The sequence below is a fragment of the Kryptolebias marmoratus genome, linkage group LG15, assembly GCF_001649575.2.
Source record: "Kryptolebias marmoratus isolate JLee-2015 linkage group LG15, ASM164957v2, whole genome shotgun sequence".
Classification (NCBI taxonomy): domain Eukaryota; kingdom Metazoa; phylum Chordata; class Actinopteri; order Cyprinodontiformes; family Rivulidae; genus Kryptolebias; species Kryptolebias marmoratus.
Window position 1 is genome coordinate 32,129,963 of NC_051444.1, and position 9,779 is coordinate 32,139,741.

Here is a 9,779-nt window from a genome sequence, read left to right on the forward strand (position 1 = left end):
CACCTGTGTCCATTCTCCTCATTATCCTCTGTCTTTAAGAACCGGTCATTTTCATTCACTCCTCACTGGATCATTCCGCTTTGCCTGTTAATTCTTGTTCCGTCTGGTTTTGCCTTCACTCCTCGCTATTGGATTTTGTTAGTGTTTGTTTTGCTGCCACGCCAGCCCTTTTGTTTGTATTTTAGTTTAATAAAGGATTTACGTTCGTTTTAAGCCATGCATCTGCGTTCTGGGTTCGGCGCCATATCTCCACCTTGTGACAAGTTCGGGATGGACAGACTTTGACCAAAGTGTAATCAAAACACTGTGCCAACACAAATAAAAATGCAGCAAAAAATACTGCCGAAAGCAAAAATTTCAAATGGACTGAGCTCACAGAGACTGAAAATTATCAGTGCATTCACACAGCACATGAAATTCTGAAACTGCCAAAGGTCAGAGATTTTTGTACATATATGCTACGGGTTAAGGGTGACTCTTAGCTACTACCACACATATTTTTAGCTCTATATCTGTCGAACTGACAAAGTTATAGCAATTTTGTTAGGGTCACTTAGCTGAGGTGGTCATCTTGGATGGGGTTAACTTCAAAAGCTAATCAGTTATACACGTACACAAAATGATTACTTTCTGAAAGCTTCAAAAATGTATCCACTGGTTCATGAGATATTTTGTAACACATAAACAGGCAAAAACATTAGAGAAAAGAAGCTGTTACCAATCAGACTCTTTTGAGATGGTACTTTTCCCCATTCTTTATCATTTAAACACAACCTCCAAAACCTTCAGCTAAAATGCACCCTCAAACCTGAAGGAGTCTCCAACATGCTTTACATATGAATGTGGACTACCCGTACGTATTCCAAATGATTTGAAATAAAATAACAAAACTTACTTCTTTGTTTTATCTGGCCTGATGTCACTTATTTTTTAGTCAAACCAGAACCTGTTCCTGTTTGCTCTTTCCTCTAGAAAAATTCACTCATGACTTTTAGATGCTGAACATCTGCTGTAGATAGCAGTTTCAGGAGAGACAATTTGAGATGCTCATAACAGAGAGTTCATAACAGTATCTGTTATGTGTCTCAAAGTTAATGAGACAGAGCAAAAAAGCTGCACAAGTTTAAGTCTTTCTAATTTTCTTAATTGTGTTAACGCTTAATTCCAATGTTTTGTGTGGTTACTCACATTACATTTTAAATGTGACCTCCATCAGACTCCAGTGTGAACAGTCTCCCACTTAGGCAGAAGAAGATATGACCTCACACTGTACATGCTGAGTTTACAGAAGTAAATATGGATGTTGCAAGTGTTAGCATCTGTGTATTGATTATGAAGATGCTGTTCTAATAGGGCCAACTGTACATCAAAATGGTAAAAGATAAAAGATGATGGAGAAGGCAAAAAAAAAACTTAAAACTTTTATAGATCCAAAAACATTTAACTTATTTTAAAAAAGCATTTAATTCATTTGAAATATTGGATATATTGATTTTAGTTCTCTTGTGTTAATCTATTATTGGGAACTAAGTGTAATATGAGTCATTTCTCTTCAAAATAGTTGTTAAAAAGGTGTAGTGTGGCCGGGTCGTAGAAAATGTTGTTGGGTCACAGTTCAAACCCTACCTGAGAATTAAATAAATAAAATCTTTCAGACTATAATCTTACAGTCATACGTTTTGAGGGAGTGTCCAATTGGCATGCTGACTGCAGGAATGTCCACCAGAACTGTTGTCTGTGAATTGACTTCATTTCTCTACCATAAGCTGTCTCCAAAAGCGTTACAGAAAATTTGACAGTACATGCAACCAGCCTGGCTTTTAGGACGTGGAATGTCACCTCTCTGGTGGGGAAGGAGCCTGAGCAGGTGTGTGAGGTTGAGAGGTTCCGGCTAGAAATAGTTGGGCTCACCTCGACGCACGGCTCTGTCTTTGGAACCAGTCTCCTTGAGAGGGGTTGGACACTCTTTCACTCTGGAGTCGTCCCTGGTGAGAGGCGCCGAGCAGGAGTGGGCATACTTGTTGCCCCCCATCTTGGTGCCTGTACGTTCGGGTTTACCCCGGTGAACGAGAGGGTAGCCTCCCTCCGCCTATGTGTGGGGATATGTGTGGGAACGGCCCCCCCGCTCTGAACCCGAGCAGTGTTCTATTGTTGGACTTCTGTGCTCGTCATGGATTGCCCATAACGAACACCATGTTCAAACGTAACTTCATTGCTCTTGGCAACAGGACACCCTCGGTCGCAGTTCAATGATCGACTTTATCATTTCATCTGATCTGCAGCCCCATGTCTTGGACACTTGGGTGAAGAGAGGGCTCAAACGTATTGTGAGGGTTTGTTAGGAACGTCTGGCGGAGTCTCCTGTCAGGCGGAGCTTTAACTTCCACCTCCGGGAGAACTTCGAACATGTTCCGGGGGAGGTGGGGGACATTGAGCCCGAGTGGGCCATGTTCTGTGCCTCCATTGTTGAGGTGGCTTATCGGAGCTGTGGCCGCAAGGTAGTTGGTGGCTGTCGCGGCGGTAACCCTCGAACCCGCTGATGGACACCGGCGGTGAGGGATGCTGTCAGGCTGAAGAAGGAGTCCTATTCGGCCTTCTTGGCCTGTGGGACTCCAGAAGCAGCTGACGGGTAACGGCAGTCCAAGTGAACGCGCAGATGGTCGCTGAGACAAAAACTCAGGCATGGGAGGAGTTCGGAGAGGCCATGGAGAAAGACTTCCGTACGGCTTCGAGGCGATTCTGGTTCACCATAAGGCATCTCAGGAGGGGAAAGCAGTGCAGCACCAACACTGTTTATAGTGTTTATAAGCCTCCCTGGTAAGGTCTATTCAGGGGTTCTGGAGAGAAGGGTTTGTCGTATAGTCAAACCTCGGATGCAGGGAGAGCAGTGTGGTTTTCGAGGGCGCATGGGAGTTCGCCCAACCAGTCTACATGTGTTTTGTGGACTTGGAGAAGGCATTTGACCATGTCCCTCTGGGAATTCTGTGGGGGGTGCTCCGGGAGTATGGGGTACCAGACCCTTTGATACGGGCTATTAGGTCCCTATATGACCGGTGTCAGAGCTTGGTCCGCATTGCCGGCAGTAAGTCGGACTCGTTTCCGGTCAGAGTTGGACTCCGCCAAGGTTGCCCTTTGTCACCGATTCTGTTCAGACCGATTATGGACAGAATTTCTACCCTCATCTATGGTCACGAGCTTTGGGTAGTGACCAAAAGAACGAGATTGCGAATACAAGCGGCTGAAATGAGTTTTCTCCGCAGGGTGTCTGGGCTCTCCCTTAGAGATAGGGTGAGAAGCTCGGTCATCCGGGAGGGACTCAGAGTAGAGCCGCTGCTCCTCCACATCGAGAGGAGCCAGTTGAGGTGGCTCGGGCATCTGGTTAGGATGCCTCCCTGGTGAGGTGTTCCGGGCACGTCCCGCCGGGAGGAGGCCCAGAGGAAGACCCAGGACATGCTGGAGGGACTATGTTTCTCAGTTGGCCTGGGAACACCTTGGGATTCCGCCGGAGGAGCTGGCCCAAGTGGCTGGGGAGAAAGAAGTCTGGGTTTCCCTGCTTAGGCTGCTACCCCTGTGACCCGACCCCGGATAAGCGGAAGAAGATGGATGGATGGATGGATCCAACCAGCCTCACATCCTCAGACCACATGGAACCCCACCAGCCCAGGACCTCCACATCCAGCATCTTCACCTCCTTCATTTGAGACCAGCCACCAGGACAGCTGCTGCAACAACTGGTTTGCATAACCAAAGAAGTTCTGCACAAACTGTCAGAAACCATCTCAGGGAAGCTCATCTGCATGCTTGTCCTCATAGGGATCAAGGCACGTTGGAGAAGTGTTCTTCAACGTGCCTTGCCTGGTTTTCACTTTACAGGGCAGATAGCAGATGGCAGACTGCATGTATGGTGTCATGTAGGTGAGCAGTTTGCTGATGTCAACGTTGTGAATGGATTGGCCAATGATGGAGGTGGGGTTATAGTGTGGGCAGGTATATGTAATGGACAATGAAGATGCATTTTACTGATGGCATTTTGAATGCACAGAGATATCGTGACGAGATCCTGAGGTTCATTGTTGTGCCATTCATCTATGCATGATAATGCACGGCTCCATGTTGTAAGGATCTGTACACAATTCCTGGAACCTGAAAACATCTCAGTTCTCACACAGCCAGCATACTCACCGGACATGTCACCTATTGAGCATGTTTAGGATGCTCTGGATTTGCATATACAACAGAATGTTCCACTTCCTGACAATATCCAGCAACTTCATACAGCCATCGAAGAGGAATGGACCAACATTCCACAGGCCACAATCAGCAACATAGAAAAAGTCTTAGATCATTGAGTTCAGCTCATGAAAAAATGGAGCAAAAACAAAAAAGTTGCATTTATATTTTTGTTCAGTATAATTTAGGGTGAACTTTCTCTTCTGTAACAGTCAGAGTGAAAAACCAGCAACCAGTTAAACCTTAAGCTTGTGAGACTGAACTGAATCTGAATCTGAATCTTTTTATTTTGATTTTTTTTAGATAAGGAGTAAGTTTAAGATTCCATTTCTCCTCATTCACAGTAATCTAAGCAACCTAAATCAATGTTTTAGGCCTGACAGTATTTTTGATTCATCCTTCTGATCACTTTTTTTTACCATAAAATTACAGGAACCATTTTGTTCGTAATCCTTTCCTTGGTCTGTAAATTGTTGTAAATATTCCCTTTTTGTAATAAAACCCCTTGAGGTACTGTTATTGACCCTTACAATAACAGTACTTAAGTACTTCCTTCAGAGGTTTAACTAAGCTGTGATCCTAGAGTCCAATACTCAAATAAACTTGAGCTAATTAGCTAATGCTAATTCTCTACAACACAGTGTTATTAAGTTAATATGTATGTATGCTTTCTAGATATTAATTACAAATTTAAGGGCACAGTGCTCACAAATAACAAGTTTTAAGATAATTTTGTAAACAAATTTTTGCATGCCCCAGCCGACTCCTTTGCATGCAGAGGAACTGTACTTCGAGCTCCCATGGGATGACAAATATTCTCACCACTTCTCTAATTGGGCTTTAAGACCAAAAGTGGTATGCATTGAGCTTGCTGCTGCGGTGATCTGAGGAGTTTGTCGCAAAATAGGCAGAGTATTCAAAAGTAAAAGTGGACAATATTCTTGATGAGTACATTTGATTTAAAAATAAAGAAAAAAGAGAGAGAGAAAAAAAAAACTCTTGCACTCTCTCTCTCCTTGTGAGAAGAAAAAAAAAGGAAATGCTGCAACAGTAGGGTAAGCAGAGTAGTGTCGTGTTAAAAGTTCAGGTTGGTGAAAGAGGTCTGTTTCCACAGTGACCTGCTACTTTCGGCAATTACATTTGTTTTCCTGGCTCTGTGCTTGTGCTTTGCTCAGTGCTCATTTGTATATTATGTTCCACACAAAAGCAAAACTGCTTTTGTGTCTGGAAGCCCCTTAAGGCAGATCCCAATCAACTAATAGTCATTACAGCAGCTTCTATCTAGTATATCATTTTTTTTCATGATCTATATCTCATGACCAATAGGTTAGAGTTGGAACCAGTACATCAAGAGTTTTTTTTTCCTTTTGGCTCATCTTCTTTATCTTGATAGACTTGAACCTTCATTACTGCAGATGAGGCCCTGATCTGTTGGCCATCTCTTGCTCCATCCTACCATCACTCATGAACAAAACTCTCAAGCAAATTAACTCCTCTGCTTGAAGCAAATACTAACTCAATCCCAACCCAAGGGGAGCACTCATTTTCTCTGGTTAAGAAAAATATCCTCAGACTTAGAGGAACACACTTTCAACCCAGTTGCTTCACACTCAGCTGTGAACCACTCCAGTGCACAGTCTAGGTCAGGGGTAGGCAACCCTGGTCCTGGAGAGCCATGATCCTACATGTTTAACTTGTTTCCCTGCTCCAACACACCTGATTCAGTGGTTTAATTACCTCTTCACGTTCTGCAGAAGCCTGTTAATCACCTATTGATTCAAATCAGGTGTGTTGGAGCAGAGAAACAAGTAAAACATGCAGGACAGTGTCCCCACACGATTTCTCGGCGGAACACAGTCATAAGCCTTCTCCATATCCACAAAACGCATGTGGACTATAGAGTCAAACTCAGCAACTCTGCATGGGTAACTTTTAATTCTGCAGCTAAAACTTTACAATTTGTCACAGTTTTAGTTTTTTCAGTTTTTGTATTGATGTTTTCTGTTTGTTTCTGTATTATTTATGACACTGTTTTGTTTTCTTAACCATCTGTTTTATCTGTACCCTGTCCAGCCTGGTAGTTTTAGGGGAGTGTACAATAAACTATGGCCATGGGAAACATGGCCATAGTTTCTTGTAAGCTCCCTTGACTGCACAATCACTCACACCTAAAATTCATTATGTAACTTCTTAGCAGTTCTGTCTCATTAATAACCCTTCCAGTAGATATGAGCTCCTTGTTTTTCTTCACTCGCTTTCAGACCCTCATCCGTAACTCTCGCAGTCAGACAATTATTTGTCACTTTTGGTTTTTTAGTTTTATCTTTTAAAGAAAACCTGCCTGCCTGTTGCCTCCTGCACCATTGGTTCCTAATCAACAACCAACAACAAAATGTTACACAATTTCAAAATGCGTGAAAGCATTGTTGTTTTGACACTATCACATAGAAACAAGCACACAAATGTTAGAGCAAGACTTTGGTTTGAGCAGCAGGTTGAACCTACCTGTGAAAGTGGTAGACACAAATGGGGGGAGGGGTCATGAAGAAAGAAGAGACAACAGGACACTGGAGGAAATGAGGATGAAGAGGAGACAGCTGAAAATGAGTACCAGGTACAAAGGTCAAAGACACATTGGAGAACAGCAGGGTAGAAAATAAATATATTATGACAGTATGGAGATTTAAAATCTTACTTTTAACATACTAGTAAACCTGCTCTCAGATTGCTGGTTTACCTGTCGTTCCTAAAGTTCCTAAAAGCAGAATGCAAGGCAAAGCTTTCAGTTATCAGGCTTCTCTCTTGTGGAATCAACTTTCATTTTTTGTCTGTGAGGCTGACTTCTTGTGTACTTTTAAAACAAGGGTTACGATTTTCCTTTTTAATAAATCCTATAGTTAGGGTTAGCTTGGGTAATCATCCCTTATTTATGCTTTACGCAGTCTATAGACTTAGACTGCGGGAGGTAGTGATGGCAAAATGAGGCTTTTTGAAGCATTGAATCATTTTGAACCATTTTGTCATAAAGTGGTTTGCTATCCGAAGCTTCATTCAATTCCCTTGGGTAACATCTACAGGCAGTAGCGATTGTTGCACCAAATGAAGCTCTGCAAATGTGATGCAACTCTTGTGTAAATAAAAACGCTATAATAACACTTATGTATGTATATATGTGTATCGTATATATGTGTTTTTAGTACCTCATTAAAGATTCTGAGTAATTTACCCATGAAACAATTATTTAAAAACAATGTTGTGAAAATTTTGGGTTTGTCATTCATGTTTTCTTTGGGAGTGTGCTTGGTGTAATAAAGAGGGTGCTTGTGTTACTTCAGGTGTTTTTATTCAAGAAACCAAAACAACAACCTGATGTTATTCATCTTACCTTTTATGTATTTGGTGTCAGTAAAAACTGCACCTCTTGCATAACATGATACCATGACTATTACACTACTGCATTGTATAAGCATTCAAAGTATTTCTAATAAATACTTTGAATGCACATTATCTTATTAGGTGGCACCAAATCAAAATATTCCCATAATTGGGAACGCTTCCTCGATGGTTGCTCTATGGCAGAATAATCCACCAAAACTCTGAATATCAAAAAACAAGAGCTGTTCATAACATATAAAACGTGTAGAACAGGGACATGAACCGGGGCTTGAGCCATCTTAAATACACTGAATCGCGCCAAATGTTCTAAGCTCAACTTGAAGCAGTCAGCTACTCGGCCTGAATGAAGCAGTGAAATGTTTCAAACGTCATCGGTGACATCACATGAAGCAAGCTCCGGCCCACTGCTTCACCACAATTACCCTGTTGAGTTTGGAGTGTGCTTCAAAGCTTCGGTGCTGGAGGTAACATCACTAGTGGGAGGATATACATTTCCTCACTCTGCTGTTTTTACCCTTGCTATGCTCTATGTTTATACATGCATTTATTGCTGTTAGTAACATGTTTTTTTCCCCATAGAAACAATACGTCAACCACTTGCTGTTTGCCTTTGTCTCTGTCCTGTGCTCTCAACCCCTAGCTGGTCAAAGCACCCATCCTGAGCCTGATTCTGTTAGAGGTTTTTTCCTAAAGAATTGTTTCCACTGTTGCCTCTGTGAAGCTCAGGATAGAGGAGTGCACCAAAGTGAGGATTCATTACCATCTGCTGGCTTTATTTGACAGCTGTTTACAACCCCAATTCCTAAAAAGTTGGGACATTGTGTAAAATGTAAATAAAAACAGAATGCAATAATTTGAAAATCTCATAAACCCATATTTTATTCACAATGGAACATAGTGAACATATCAAATGTTTAAATTAAGGAATTGTACTATCAAAAAAGGTACAGTAATTTTAAACTTGATAGAAGCACCATACATATTGCCAAAAGTATTTGCTCGCCTCCCTTTACACGCATATGAACTTAAGTGACATCCTATTCTTAATCTATAGAGTTTATTATGATGCTGGCCACCCTTTGCAGCTATAACAGCTTTAACTCTTCTGAGAAGGCTTTCCACAAGGTTTAGGAGTGTGTTTATGGGAATCTTTGACCATTCTTTCAGAAGCGCATTTGTGAGGTCAGACACTGATGTTGTTGGACAAGGCCTGGCTCGCAATCTCTGCTCTAATTCATCCCAAAGGTGTTTTATTGGGTTGGAGTCAGGATTCTGTGCAGGCCAGTCAAGCTCTTCCACCATTAAACTAGCTCATCCATGTCTTTATGGACCTTGCTTTGTGCACACGTGCGTAGTCCTGTTGGAACAGGAAGGGGCCATCCACAAACTGTTCCCACAAAAGCATGAAATTGTCCCAAATGTCTCTGTATGGTGAGGCAGAGTTCCTTTAACTGGAAGTAAGCGGCTGAGCCCAACTCTTGAAAAACAAGCCCACACCATAATTCCCCCTCCATTAAACTTTACACTTGGCACAATGCAGTTAGATAAGTACTGTTCTCCTGGCACCCGCCAAACTCATACTCATGTACTGGATTGCCTGACAGAGAAGTGTGATTCGTCACTCCAGAGAATACATCTCCACTGCTCTACAGTCCAGTGGCGATCTGCTTTACACCACTGCATCCAATGGTTTGCATTGCACTTGGTGATGTTAGGCTTGGATGCAGCTGCTCGGCCATGGAAACCCATTCCATGAAGCTCTCTACAAACTGTCATTCCCAACCTAAGTTCAATGATTTGGATGGGCAAATTAATACTTTTGGCAAAAAACTGCATTAAAAAAACGTTGAAATAGATAGTGTCCCTTATCCTTGGCTTTGTACATTGATGATGCCTTTTCAGATGTGTAATTTGCTCATGTCAAAGGCAATAATGCACCCCCATACCATCAGAGAGACAAATGTTTGAACTGTGCACTAATAACAGGCTGGATGGTCCCTTTTTCTCTTTAGTGTGCCATCCATCCATCCATCCATTGTCTTCCGCTTATCCGGGGTCGGGTCGCGGGGGTAGCAGCCTAAGCAGGGAGACCCAGACTTCCCTCTCCCCAGCCACTTGGGCCAGCTCCTCTGGGGGAATCCCAAGGCGTTCCC

General features: G+C 42.5%; 1 protein-coding gene across 1 annotated transcript in view; it reads right to left on the minus strand.

Moving 5' to 3' along the window:
- shank2b (SH3 and multiple ankyrin repeat domains 2b) overlaps positions 1-9,779 on the minus strand; it is a 370,640-nt gene that overhangs the window by 19,351 nt on the left and 341,510 nt on the right. The gene's annotated exons all lie outside the window — the stretch shown is intronic.